General features: G+C 44.1%; 1 protein-coding gene across 4 annotated transcripts in view; it reads left to right on the top strand.

Annotated features, from left to right (window-relative positions):
- LOC147154035 (receptor tyrosine-protein kinase erbB-4-like) overlaps positions 1 to 13,439 on the top strand; it is a 201,262-nt gene that overhangs the window by 183,529 nt on the left and 4,294 nt on the right. For 2 of the 4 annotated variants that reach the window (XR_015088049.1, XR_015088051.1), the window contains exon 30: positions 11,467 to 11,530. The gene's annotated coding sequence lies outside the window, so the exon portion shown is untranslated. Of the gene's footprint in view, positions 1 to 11,340; positions 11,531 to 13,439 lie in introns of those variants that run through there. The other 2 variants (XR_015088050.1, XR_015088055.1) reach the window with 2 other exon arrangements.

Raw genomic sequence — 13,439 nt, 5'->3', positions numbered from 1 at the left:
TTACAATGCATAACTGTCATTAAAATGTGATTAGGTCGTTGGTAGACGGCAGTTTAATCGCTGAATACAATTCCGAATGTGTCGTCTGCCGTTTGAATCTGGCGCCCCCTCATCTTGGGCTTTTTCCGGAGATGTGACGTCACAGTAGCCGGAGGATTCAGTGACTGCTCATCACGAGCGGTCTAATAACGCCCCCTTCTGTCGGCTCGTACGTTCCAAAATCCTCTCATTCCAAAACATCGCTCGCCATTGAATGTGCTGTGTTTGTAGCGCATGGCAATTGTACCGCCTATGAGCAGTTTAGCTATAATCTACGTGACTTTCGTTGGCTGGAGCTTCCATGAGCTTCGGAAACACTCGGAATGAGTGAGTAAAACCTATTAACAATGAGAATATGAATTTTAACAGACTCGGAAAAATGTTTGCACCCTGACCTTTAAAGTCCAGTGAGTGAAGCAGATGCTTTTTCTAGGAGGTCTTCTCAACATCTCGTCACATTTGTATATACGATATGAATTCCCAGCCGAGTGCCAGAACGCTTTTGTTCTTTGACTTCAATAGTTATTTTGTGTGAACCTCGCAAATAATTGGATGACCAATTATATGCTTGGAGTGCATCACGGTTTCTGAAAAGAAGCTGGGTGAAGATGGCGTAATTCTTGCGACGTGTTGCTCTCTTGGACGGAGTTGCTGATTCTGCACCGATCATGATGCGACGTCGCTCTTTGCACTGCACAAGTCAGATTGAAGGCCAACGCCCTCTGTGGGTTTTTGCCGGAGGTGGGCAATTTACACAATTTTGCCGCTCTGTCATTCGTCATCCGTCAGCGGCCTGGGCACCCGTCCGTCATCGTCAGTCCGTCATTATATTCAAGCCGAATCAAACCGTAATCGTCAGTCGATCGGCAGGTCATGTTATTTTAACTGCAATTCCGTCATCATTTCTTTTCAATTTCACCCGTCCACCAGTCCGTCTATCGTCAGTGTCCCCCCCCCCCCCCACACACACACAAAAAAAAACATGTCATAGTCCAACAAATGAAAAATCGAATGTTCTTAAAATGGTAAACCGGCGTTTGTCCGTTTATCTACATCATACGGTGGCTAGCCAATGAGCTTTATGCACATATACACTCACGTACATTTACATGCATTTATTTGCCAATGTGTTGAACTGTAAAAGTACATCAAGAGCACGCTGGTGGTTGCCTGCGATTGTTATAACAACTAAAAGTTTTCATTTAAAGTTTAAAATAGTTTACCTTAATCAATCCGGCTTTGCATTGTGGCCAAGGGTAAAATCCAATCCAAGTCGCTCCTGTCTTTAAATGCCCGCTGTCGTCTGCCTCTTCTTCTTCTCCTTTTTGTTCTTCTTTTTGGTTCATTGCTGCATACCGTCACCTACTATAGACAAAGCGCAAAGCCTTTCCATCTACAGATGGAAGCAACCTGCTGCTTGTATTCAGCCCCGTCAACAAACGCACGAGACAGGTTGTGTTTCTGTCAGTGGTCATCAAAACGGGCATCCGTCAGCGACGGACCGAGAGGTCCGTCAGGACTGGACCTGGTCCGTGATGATTACACTGATGGATGGAAACCCACATCCGTCAGTGCTTCGTCTGTCCTTTTTTATTTGAAGTTTCCCGTGACTGGCTGCCAGTCGGTTCCCAGCCAGCCTTGTCTCCTCTCTTATTGGTGCATCTGCAACAACTTAGCCCAGCGAAAGCAGAAGAAACTGCAGCACCGGTATGTATGTTCTTTATTTCATATTCCCCCTGAAGAACTCCTCGCCGTGTTCACTCAAACTCTGTCTCTGGAGACGCAACTCGCGCTCTCATAAACAGCAGGAATCCTCGATTTGCAAAACGCGAGCCGAATGCTAAGAGAGGAGACGATCTGCAGGGCCTTATTTTCACACGTTTAGCTTTTAAGTGACTTTCTGCTGCGTTAATATGTGTAAGTAAGACATACAGAATCTATTGCATACCTTACGGGGGTTTTCGACTCACTGAACAAATGCGGTCTTTGCACAGCAGCTTGGGCAAATGAAACCGCAGCTCCATAATTGCCTTAGATTAAATGAGTCAAATGCGTTGTTCCAGACTACAATATTTTCTTAAATCATTTAATTCCGAGTAAGGCTTCAGAGTGAAGAATGGTTTCCCCACTCCTCCTCTCAGTTAAACACATCTGCTAGTAATGTAATGTGCATTGTCAATATAGACCTGAGCGGTGCAATGATTTAGTCGTTCAGGTCCAGCAGCGCCCCTCGCAGATATTTGCCAGTAACTGCACGTTCCTGTTTTACTCATGCCACACAAACGACTTGTTTTATGTTAGGGATGTGAGGGCGTTTCAGTGGAATTGGACTTGCGTGTTTGTCTGACCCAGTGTCAAGATTCACTTCACCCACAGTGCTACGCAAATATTTTCGAATGTCTCGGTTCTGGAAGCTGCACATGCGTCTTGGGTTTTATTTCCCTCTCCGTGGCACTCGCTCCAAGTTGCTAAGGAAATCTGACACTTGTCACTCTGACAGCTCCGGCAAACTCTTCAAACTCGTCCCGAGAGAGTCCGTGGGAGTCCAGGCACTCGCTTGGAGACCCCGTGTGTGGTGCCACGGCTCACGCACACACACGTGCACACCCCCACACACACACACACACCCACACACCCACACACACACACACACACCCTCAATAGAAGCTGTCTGTCTCTGCTCATTGGAAGTTGCCACCGCAGACATGCGCTGACATCACAATTAGAGCGAATACGCCTCAGCACTGCACGGTCATCCATCACGTGTAGTACACATAATAAACACAGAGATGGTTTGCAAAGATGCTGGCAGCTCCGCAGCACATCTTAACTGGGGTGTGAAAATACATTTTCAGCATTGCGAGGGCAGTAGGTTGCTCATCTCCCATCTCCTTCCATCAGGATGGAAGAATATTTACATTCACCTCATTTTTTTCCCCTTTGCCGGATTAAAGAGAAGTCAACCCAAACATATATTTTTTTTCAAGAATATGTCCCACGCACACCCGCTAGTTAAAACGCAGCATTGTGATCAATATTGCGCTCGCGGAATAAGAGTTAATCCACCCATTTTTAGCCATCTCAGGGGGCGGCCATTTTGTCACTTCTGTCCACTGAAAATGACATCAAAGTTGCTCAGGTAATGACCAATCACGGCTCACCTGTTTTCTGAAGCTGAGCCACGATTGGTCGTTATCAGAGCCCTGAGCAACTTTGATGTCATTATCTGCGGACAGAAGTGACAAAATGGCCGCCCCGTGAGATGGCTAAAAACGGGTGGATTTTGCTGCTCTCATATTCCACAAACATGCTATTAATCAGAATGTCCTGTTTCAACTTGTAGCCTGCATAGAACATACAGTATTCTTAAAAAAAGGATGTTTGGGTTGACATCCGCTTGAAGAAAAGACAGCGAGACCTTTTGTGCTATAGAGATGGTAGTATTATTAATATCCTAGCTGTGCTATAAAGGTGCCGATAATATACTGAGTATCAAGTAAGGTGCCATCTTGGGGGTCCGTGGCACTTAGCAGGCAGGCGGCCCCGTGATCCTGATCTCATCAAGTGAGCACGTCCATCTCGATTAATCTCCGGCATTGTGCTGGAAATTGCTCCGACTTGTCGGGTGATTACCTCAAATGAACAATTAGGCGGCTGGCTGTCACAATAACTTGCTGCCTGTCTCTAAACCGGCTTGCCAGATTTTTTTTAAGGGTCGCCGCCAAGATCCATACAAACGATCCATTCTGGAGGGGAAATGTGAGCTCCGGCAATATCGACCAGCATGCATCGTAATGAGTTGATGACAGAGGTAATAGTGTTATTAGACACTGAATACTTTGACGGAGAAAGACTGCAGTACTGCGTTATGTCAGGTATTGTCGTAGGTCATTTCATAAAATCGTTTGTTCAATAGGCGATTGCATTTTGGCCCTGAGTGGCGTGTAAAATTAATTGCTATTGGTACAAGACAACAATCTGAACAAGAAAGCCCAAACACAATATTGTACTATGTTAGGAATTCTTCATGTAATCGTATTTGTTAACAGCTCAAACTGTTGCCATCTTGCGGTGACAGTTAATTATCTGGCTGCAAAACAGATCTAAAAAAAATAAATAAATAAAAATAAGCTCATCTTTATTTCATCAGGCCTACTTTGAGGCAATCTAGAGAGAATCACTTCTGGCGTCCATGTGCTTGTTTGTCCTCGTTCCTTCTCGTCGTCACACGTGCAGCACTGACACGTAGTCGTCATCCGCAGACACGCTCGTGCGGGCCAATGTCCTCAGCGGATGCAAAAACCGGAGCAGTTGTAATGGTTTCGATTGGTCTCCGACATGGTGGGTGTTACAGAAGAAGTCGTCAGAAGACTGGAAATGCGTTCACTGCACACATCTGAACCTCCAATCCAATCCGTTTTTGTGCGTACGGGGGGTTTACGGCGCATCAGAGCATCGTAAAGTGGCCCCGTGTGTGCTCAGAAGTCTTTATTTGTAATGAATACACACTGTGAGGGTGGAATGTCGCGACTAGACGGGTGAGGAGCAGAAACGAGGCCTCTGGAGTGGAAAAGGAGGATCCCGTGCGTGTGTGAAGTAGAACCAAATCAGACAAGAGCTGGCATCTTCAGCTATAGACGCTTTAGCACTGTCATATCTTTGTGCGCTCGCTCATTCATAAATTCAAAGAGGAGGGGCTCGGATGCCAAGTAGGAGCTCGTTACATTGTGGTGCAGATCCAGCTGAAGTAGCAATTAGAGCCAAGTGGGGCAATGAACCGCCAGCTCGAGACTATTCGAGTTTGCGCAGGTGGGTGTTTGTGCGAATGCCTGCGCGCTTTATTAATTGCACTTGTATTAATTGAAGCCACTGATGGTGTAGTGGTTCACTCGCCTGACTTGTGTGGATTTTGTTGCCACTCAGTGAGTGAGGCCTCTGTCTCTGCACAGTACGTGCCCTGTGATTGACTGCTGGACAGTCCAGGGTGGAGTCTTGGGACAGGCTCCCGCCCGCCAGCATGATGAAAAATGGATGGCTGAGCATCAATTGAATTAGTGGATTGCAATCTCTCCAGTTGAATTGATTTTTGAAAGGCACATAGAAGTTAAGGTATGCGTAACCTGACTGTGTTGAATTGGGATGCATTTTCTGACTGCATTCTTTTACTTTTTAACTTGTTTTGTAGTTCATTAATTGCCTTCATAAAGGTGAAAACAGGGGGGTGATAGTAGTTGGTCGAAGTCTGTAGTCGGAAAGGCTAACGGAATCCCGTTTAAAATGATAGTCTGACTATAGGTGATTCCTATTCAGTCCGGTCGGACAAAATGCGTACCCCAGCTGTAGGCGGAAGGCGATAAATGGACCGCAAATTTTCAGTGACATGCCCAGCTCTGATTTGGAGTCACTGCGAATGACAGATTTTCCGTCAATGAGGAGTTGAAATAAGCAACAGCATTTCTGTAATTGATTATATGGGATTAAGGGGCTCCCTAAGACTTTCACCTTTGCTGTTTTGCCATGCAGAATGAACCAGAATGTTTCGTCAGCTCCCCGAGGACAAGAAAGGGGCTGAAAAGACCATAAAGTATGAGACATCTCTTGCTACGCGGCCTCTGCCTGACCTCTTTGCACATTTTATTAATAAGCACACGGTTCAGTGTATGGATATGACACACATTCAGAATTATTAAAGCTCAATCAGCCGACTGTCAGAGTAAGGTGCTTTTGAGGTGTCTGTGAATTATACGAAATGCAACCTCAGCAAGGAAGTGACTGCCCCTCAGCTAGGAAGTGACGCTGGGACAAACTAATTAAAAAGCATGTCTCAATTAAATACATGCAGCATGTATGCAAAAAAGGTCCCTTGGACCCTTCAGTGCGAGTCTGGAAAGTGACGCTTCCGCAGGTTTTGAAGTGAGCGTGTACCCCGAGGCCGCAACGTGCACCAGCAAATGGAGCTGCATTCGGACTATACAAAGAACTATAAGCGTGGGACTGGGTTATGTTCCGTGTGCGTGTGTCTGTGTATTTGGAACATGTGAATGAGAGCAACTGGAGAGCAAAAAAGTATATATACATACATTGGGCCTGATTTTACTGAAGGTGTGCATGTGCGTAATGTGATTGTATCAAACCTGAGACGAATTGCGATGGCTGCGCTTGCATCAAACTGGTACGCACAGCGGCGGCAGTGTAGCGTATGCAGGCAAAATGAGAGGCTGTGGGCTGCGTGGTGTGGCAGCGGTGGGCAATTCATTTTCCAAAAAGGCCATATGAGAAACTGGAATGGTTGTGGAGGGCCACGCCGACACGCTAACCCAGGGGTGGGCAAATCCGGTCTTCCAGGGCCGGTATCCTGCATGTTTCATATGCCACCCTGCTGCAACCCACCTGATTCAAATGGTTATCCAGCTTCTGCAGACCTTGCTGATCATATGATTATTTGAATCAGGTGTCCTGCAACAGGGAGAGATTGGAAACAGGCAGGACACCGGACCTCGAGGACTGGAATTGCCCACCCCTGTGCTATCCTCAACTGTGCTCCATATTCATTAAATGTTTTAGTATAAAGCATTCCATTTTCTTCTTTTAATAAGCTGCTACTCGTGTCATTCCATGAAAACGATGGCTTTCTGAACAGCAATTTCATGATTTTATCGTTTCTTGAATAACTAACACATATAGAGTAGTCGTATGACAGTAAAATCCTGTTTTAAATGTTTAGACCTGCCGAAAAGAGTATAGAAACTTTACAAGTCCACAAAGTCCTCTTCTCGTCTTAAGTGATTTGATCCAGGCAATCTCTTCCTGTGTACTCAAGTGAAATTTTGACTTGAATATAATGAACGGTTGTTTATGGCTGATCCACTGATGATCAGTTGCTGGCCTCAGGTAAGGATGACTGATAATCCACCAATTGTCTGTGATCCATCCTCTGTGGATGAAATCAACGTTGCAGTTGGACAATTGAAGGAGGCAAAGGTGTCTTTGGCATCCTGGAGATGCTCCTCAAAGCCGGAAGAAAATGGGAGTCCTTCTGACCATGCATGCGGTCCTCTGAGGAAATGGACAGATAATGACTTGAAGCGAGGGCTCGTTGTTCCTCTCTAGAAGGGAAAGAGTGATAACCTGGACTGTGGCAATTCTAGGGGATTAACTCGGGGCAAATTATTTCTGCAGGCGATCCTGAATAGCTTACCGGGGACCTGAGCTGTGTAAGTTCAATCAAAAGAAGTCAGCGGTCAACCACGTCATTGCATTACAGGCATTCAATTCGCCATTGTCCTACAGTAAGTGTCATGGCTGGCGATGTGTAACACAGATCTGTAACCTGCATAAACAGGCAGTAGGTGAAAGCACATGTGGACCATGTGGACTGCTTTCTGTCAGATTGTGTCTCCTTTCATTAACAACCCATAAAGCAATCAATTTCTGCTAATTCTTTTGCCTTAAACAGTCCCATTCTGGTGCTTGGTCAAAATCACCACTTTACGATATTTCATCATGGGTCCTTTTCATATGTCAATGACAAACACAAATGGTTACTTTGCAGTCAAATAAACGTCTCTTATTACATGTTTCTCACAGTACACTACTGCTTGAATTGTTTTTCATATCAGAGTGAATAAGTGACATTAAGTGTTTTGTATTACTGTACAAGGTATTATGTACGGAAGCACGGAGCTGCCAATGTGGCGTGAAAACCAGAGCTGGGCATTTTAATAAAAGTTTGCGGTCCGTTTATCGCTTTCCGCCGAGAGCCTTCCGCCGTCCGATTATCCGCCATTTTTTTGTCCGCCCGGACCAAATAGTAATAGCCTACAGGCCGGTCCGACTATCATTTTAAACGGGCTTCCGTATTCCAGTGGGCGTAAATGTAAACACGGAAATAATTAAATAATGAAGGAAAAAAATACTGTAATTCAGTTCTGGTAATTACTCAAAACATATTTTCTATCCACAAAGGTGGTCACTCACCTACGTAAGCATTTGTGGGATACTTAGCATAGAAGATAGTGACCTTTATTGTGGTATTCCTCCATAGCTGTAATCAATAGTGTATTGTGGAAAAATTAAACAATCTACAAAAATGAAGTAGCTGGGAAGCTTTCACGCAAGAACGGTTGGATAAGCTATGCTTGTGATCTACAAGAACCAACTCAAAAGAAAGAAAGAAATCAATTTCACAAAATACCTGATCTAAAAAATATATGCTAATAGAACCCATTTAAGACTATGCTCAGCAATAATCAAGTCAACAACATTAAGAAACTGGAAACAATTGTCCGAGCTACAGAAAAGAATGGTGTAAGTAACAAGCAACCAAGACCAAAACCTTAAGGAAAAAAAATCAAAAAACTGTATTTGTTGCAAGTTTCGACAATTTAGCAGAACTAATTTCTGGTGTTATTGGAGACGACTTTGCCGGCTGCAGTCAGAGAAGATGTTCACCCCTTCGTGTCCAGACTGTAGACATGGACAAGGATCAGGCTTGCGCCAATCATCCATCACCCAGCCAACTCCACAACCAAGATTCAAGTCGAGTATTTCAAATAACATCCATATATAAGGAAAGGTCAATCGCCTCTGGTCAGTTCCATCCATTAGGTTTTATAGCTCCTGAAGTACTGCCTGCCAAAATAATTTTACAGCAATTGCACAGACAGAAGTTTGGATGGGATAAAAAAAGATGACATTATTAAGAGCTGCACATAAATGTTAAGTCTGCAACAACTGGAAAAGCTTTCAAGCTGACTGATTGTCAAAACAAAGAAGTCAGCTGATCCACTGACGGGTCCCCCAAAGCCATTAAACCAAACCACTTGTTACTCAAACTACAATTACCAGACATAGTCCACTTAAAAAACAAATATGTCTTGTATATTGGACACACCACAGAGAATAATTTTAACAAATCTGCCAAATTGGATTTTTTTTTTTTTTAATCGCCAAATATATAAATGAGGCTTCCAAATTGTAAAAAAATAAGCCATTGTCTCCAACCTCAAAGGCTGTGGTGTGGGCATGTCTGCTGAAAGGGCTGAAATCACACCTGACTCAACCGTCAACTATCAATTAAATACCACTACTATGACCTGAAGAACTTTTATGGTAAATTTGGATACCTGCTCCTCGCAAATCTACAAGTAACGTGTGGTGTGCCTCAAGGGTCTGTTCTCGTCTCTTTATTGTTCAACATATATACATAGAACCTGTCGGTGGTGTTATCAGGAGGCACAGAGTGAATTTCCATTTTCACGCTGAAGATACGCAGCTGTAAATGTCTCTGTTTCCTGATGACACAAACCCTCCTCTCCGGGGGCTGTGGTGGGCCGTGGTCATGGTCCAGCCTCATGAGTGCCCCGTTGCTGTGTGTGCAGGCACCCGTGATGCACCGCTGTACTTGGGGCTCAATGCTGGCGGCCTGCGATCTGGTCTGTCAGTCTTTGCACGTTTTCAGCAATTTATTTAGAGACAAATCTCTGAATTCACTTGACAGTGACTTTGAAGATTTGGAATTTGAAAAATGATCAGGTTTATGCTGGCTGCTATAGTCAACTGCTGAAAACTTACAGCACACAATTCCCCCCTCAACCATCACCCCCACACCCTGTGCACACAGCAGGTCTACACTCAAACCTAAGCAACTCCCCAACATGGGTGCTGTTTCTCCTTTAAATTGGGAATTAAGTTGCAGAAGCCACGCTCAACATTTAGGGGCACGCACAAAATAAACGGGTTGAGATATTCCTGGCACTGCCCTTACCACCTGACGCCAACGCTGACTGTACAGCGACTCGGAATGGAATGATCAGCGCGGCACTGTGCCCGGATGTCACAGGACGATCGACTGAGGGTAAGCAAGTTCAGGACGGGGGGAGTTCTCCCGTCATCAGCGGGCCCAGCGTGAGGTCAGATAATCACCGCCCCATCGTGGGCTCCCAACCACCCACTCGGCAGCATCACTGAGCGCAATCAGGAGGAGTGCGGTCTAGCAGCAAAGAAAAAGATGCAGCACGTCTGCAGAAGTGAGAATCTGCTCTTATCATATCCGCGCAACATGCAATTACTAATCATCTTGTCCTTTTTAAAGAAAAATCAACGCACAACATAAATTAAAACTACAGTTCAGCAACACAATGACATCTTTAGTGCATTTAAAGTTTCCATCCTTGGGGTAATTTAAAATGACTTTAATTCTGCAGATTACAGTCATTATCAAGATTGTGTCTCTGCTCTGAAGGGAAATAATTGGATTCCTCAGCAGACGATTTTTTTTCGATACACAGTGTGGGTTGTGTAACTTAAATGCCAAATTTGGAAGTATTTCTCTCCAAAAAATGTGCATGTTCACCAATATGCACGTGAAACGTACGAAACTAAACTTGCATGTAGATCAGAAGTTCTTCTCAAATAGCAGGGCGGGGCCCCAGGAGAGGAAGGGATTGTGCAATTTTTTTTTTCTGACCTCAGGGCACAAGATTTTTTTTTTTTTTTTTTTTTTTTTTTTGCCACATCCACGACAGTAGGTGGCAGTGGCGCTCCCATTACGCGAGGAGTATTAGCTCCTCTGCAGAGGTGTCCTTGCACATTTAAACAAAAAATAATTGTGAAGTACTGATCGAGAGTGTCTGCAACCGTCCTTGCCTCGTTATGATTCACTCCACGTTCGTGTGATGCGCAGCCTCTTGCAGATCAATTGGAGTCTTTGAGCAAGTAGAGGCCCTGTTTTGGCTCGGCCAATCCATGGACACCATTGGTGCGGCTAAACCATGACGGATTTTTCCTATTCTGTTTCTCCCATTAGTTGAACATGGCAGGGGTGAAAACACATTCCCAGGGTCCCCTGATAGGAGTTTAATGTGGTTCAGTGAGCCTGTGACGGGCGAAAGAGTGTGGCTGCAGCTTTGGAATTCACTGATGATGACACACTTTCCATATTTCTTTGTATTGTCATGTTATTTTATGTTTAATGGGAAGTCAGACCTCAAAGGCTTGAATTGAGCCCAAATTTGATGCATTTAGCTTACAGACATAATTTGACTTTTTCATTCAAACTTCCCTTGGAGAAAATATTGCCAGTTACAGTAGTCTGCTCCTGGGCTGGGTGTTGGATTTATAAGTTCAGTTGGGCGGGGGTCGCTACAGCTTTAAGTGCACGCTCATGTACATGCATGGGCGTCCACCACCACACATATATAAAGGTATGTCAAAGATTTTACTGCAGAGGCATATACCAAATGACATCCGCCTTCATTTGTTCGGTCACTCTACCTCTGTTAATGTTTTGATTCTTCCTAGTGAATCCAGAATCACCAGTCTGAGATCCCCATTAACGTGAATCCTTTGAATTCTCCGGTTGGCGATTGCCGGGTCCACTGGCCGAGTTAGTGAACTAACCGGGAACACTCTGATGATTTTCTTCAGTGACTTCAGTGAACGGACTTGCCGAAACACTGCAGACTCGTGGTTGACTGACTTCACATTCCAGGTAATAAGTTCAATATTGGATTAAACAAGAAGTTGTGAGGCTAAGGGCTGCTCGGTTATGAAAAAAATATTAATCATGATTATTTTGGTAGTAATTGAAATCACGATTCTTCAAATGATCATTCATTTTTTGGTGCAAAACAAGAAAATGTTTAATAATAAGAAAAAGACAAATAAATGTAAGTTTCTTTTGGACCAAACAAAATGCATAAAATTAATTAGAAAATAAAAAAAGGTGAAAATGTATAAATTCAAGTATGATTTACTTGTGTAAACAAACATAGTGCTTTGGATATAAATGAGTATTAATACGTTTTTTACAATTATGCCAATTTTGTAATCGTGGAGTCAGTGTAATAATCATAATTGAATTTCGATGAATTATATATTTTCTGAACATGCTATGGCGATGATTATGTTTTGTATGATGTAACGCCTCGGCCTGGCTTTTGGGGAACACTTAGGCCTACTGCATTTGAATGTTCGCCATGATACTCCCAGAGCCAAGTATTTTTTGGGTGGTGGTTTTAGGTGCTGACATCCCTTTATGTCACTGACTCACTATGCCAAGGTGCAATGTCTTTAGCCCTGTAAGCATTTCCTGCAGTACGGAAAACAAATGCAGAAAATACATGTGTGGGCAGGCAAAAGAGTGAGTACATTTTTGGGGACACCCTGTCGTAACTCAGTAAGGATCATTACAATACATCCCTTAAACCCAAATGTATTTCCATTTGTTTACCGCCTCCCACCTTTCAACACTCGTCCGAGACTCCGCTCACTGTTGTGCATCCTGATTCGAGAATAATCACGGCTTGTTCCTTATTGTTACCACAACAACACCAAAAGTCAAAGTTCTGCCTTTTCTTTTACTGCCACGTTCTTCTTCTGTGATATCTCGCCTAACTGTCGGGACGGGCGCCCCTGTTGTGAGGCTACATCTCTGACTCCACGGGGGAAGGGCTCAAGGCAGTGCGGCCCGAATTAGAATCGTGTGCCGCCTTCCAATCATGTCATCAGTCTCTCCAGATGGGAAGTTTGTTAGCGTGTGACTCGGCGTACCAATGGCGTGTTTGAGTGCGCGTTCAAGCGGCTTTTGAGCTATGGGGGATGTTTCGACTCCCTGGTGACCTCAAGTTATTTTACACATTTCGCGCCTAGCATGGGAATATTTTCTTCTGTATATCCTCTCTCTCTTGACAAATGCGCTGAACTATTGGTTAGCACGTCTGTCTCGCAGTTTGAATGGAGTTTTCATGTTCTCCCTGTGCTTGCGTGACTTTTCTCCGGTTCCTAAAACGTGCATGTTGGGTCAACAGAAGACTCTGTAAACAAACGAACAATGAAAGAAATCTGTTATGTCGATGCAGCGAAATAGTGGCTGGCGTCTGTCTCACAGTCAGAAGATCCAGGTTTCAATCCCCGTTGGAACATGTCTCTTTATGGCCTGCATGTATTTTCTCCAGGTACTCCAGCTTTGTCTCATGCTTCGTAAATGAGTGGTGTCCAGTAACTACAGTCGTTGTGTACGTTTTCTATACGATTGTTTTCAAAGTTGTATTACACTTCCCCCTGTGGCCGAGCCGCACACACCCGAAGGAGTTGCAATGAATTCATGACGCACCATTGAATGCATCAATTTAATGTTTTATAAAGAACAATATAGTATAGTGCAATTTTCCTTATTTGAACATTTATTTTGTGATTTTTTTTTTGGGGGGGGGGGTGTTTGGAAGGGTGGAACCTATTAGTGGTATGTTCATTCATTTCAATGGAGAAAGATGATTCAAGCTAAGAGTATTTGAAGTTGTGAGTGTGGTCATGGAATGAATTAAACTTGTTCCTCAAAGTATCCCTACCACTGTATATTATGTGTGTATATGCCGAAGACAGCTGGGATAGGCTCCAGC

This window comes from Filicampus tigris, chromosome 1, assembly GCF_054856515.1.
Source record: "Filicampus tigris isolate MCC_2025a chromosome 1, RoL_Ftig_1.0, whole genome shotgun sequence".
Lineage (NCBI taxonomy): Eukaryota > Metazoa > Chordata > Actinopteri > Syngnathiformes > Syngnathidae > Filicampus > Filicampus tigris.
This window is presented reverse-complemented; position numbering and strand designations above follow the sequence as displayed.